The sequence below is a fragment of the Brassica oleracea genome, unplaced genomic scaffold (genome assembly GCF_000695525.1).
Source record: "Brassica oleracea var. oleracea cultivar TO1000 unplaced genomic scaffold, BOL UnpScaffold00871, whole genome shotgun sequence".
Classification (NCBI taxonomy): Eukaryota; Viridiplantae; Streptophyta; class Magnoliopsida; order Brassicales; family Brassicaceae; genus Brassica; species Brassica oleracea.
The window spans coordinates 63,006-63,557 of NW_013617491.1; positions in this window are offsets into that span (position 1 = coordinate 63,006).

Sequence of the window (552 nt, forward strand, 5' to 3'; positions counted from 1 at the left end):
ACGATTGATATTCATTATTATTAGGACCTTTAATACTTTGCAGCTTGGCGTCCCAAGCTACATTGTTTGGTACATGTACCTTAGAGCCGGCCGGCCTTATCTCCATGTCTGGGATAGTTTCCTTAGTAACCTCGGATTTGGATTTTGATTATCATTCTTTGCACCTTTCTTTTATTTCTGAGGATTCTTATCTTTTGAAACCTATTGGTATACCATGTTTCATAAGTTGTCTAGACTCTTTAGCAACTTGACTGTGTCTCTTCTTAGACATCAAATTCGTTGGTGTTTTACAAGCTGGTTTATATATGACTTAGTCATTCTTTTTCGGGTCAGCAAATGTGTCTGGCATTTGATTAACTAGCTTTGTAAATGTATAATCTTTGGACATTTATTTCACATTCTTTAGTCTGAGGATCTTGCCAAGACATTGATGGTTGATTCCATTCTATTTCTTTTACGATTCTTTTACCAGCTTTATTATTTTTCTCCTCCTGGTCCTAAAATAATATGTGTACCTGGCATCAAATATAATCACCCATAGTTGGCTCAAGG